Consider the following 398-nt stretch of genomic DNA (forward strand, 5'->3'; position numbering starts at 1 on the left):
GACCCCAGCCCCTGCTCACTACCCTGCCCCAGGCCTGCCGGCTCCTCTCATAGCAGCTGCCACTGGACGGGGCACCCTCTCTGCTGGGCAGCAGGGACTCGGGGGGCAGGGAGGGGCCCCGAGGAGGGAGAAGACAGGACATACAGGTGGCTGCTCTGTCCAGGCCGGGGCAGCAGGAGGTTAGAAACGTGAGTGTCAGGACCCCAAGGACTGACCCAGAGCTCCCGGGACCTCCTGGCTCCGGGTCTGCAGGATCAAGCTGGTGAGACAGACGGGCCTGGGCCGGACCCGCCGGGTGCCAGGCGACCTTTGCCTGGAGGCCTGCAGCTCTCCGCACCCCCGTTTACCTCCCTGGTGGCACAGCTGAGGTAGCAGTGGGCACCACCCACCCTCATCCC

This window comes from Myotis brandtii, unplaced genomic scaffold (genome assembly GCF_000412655.1).
Source record: "Myotis brandtii unplaced genomic scaffold, ASM41265v1 scaffold691, whole genome shotgun sequence".
Classification (NCBI taxonomy): domain Eukaryota; kingdom Metazoa; phylum Chordata; class Mammalia; order Chiroptera; family Vespertilionidae; genus Myotis; species Myotis brandtii.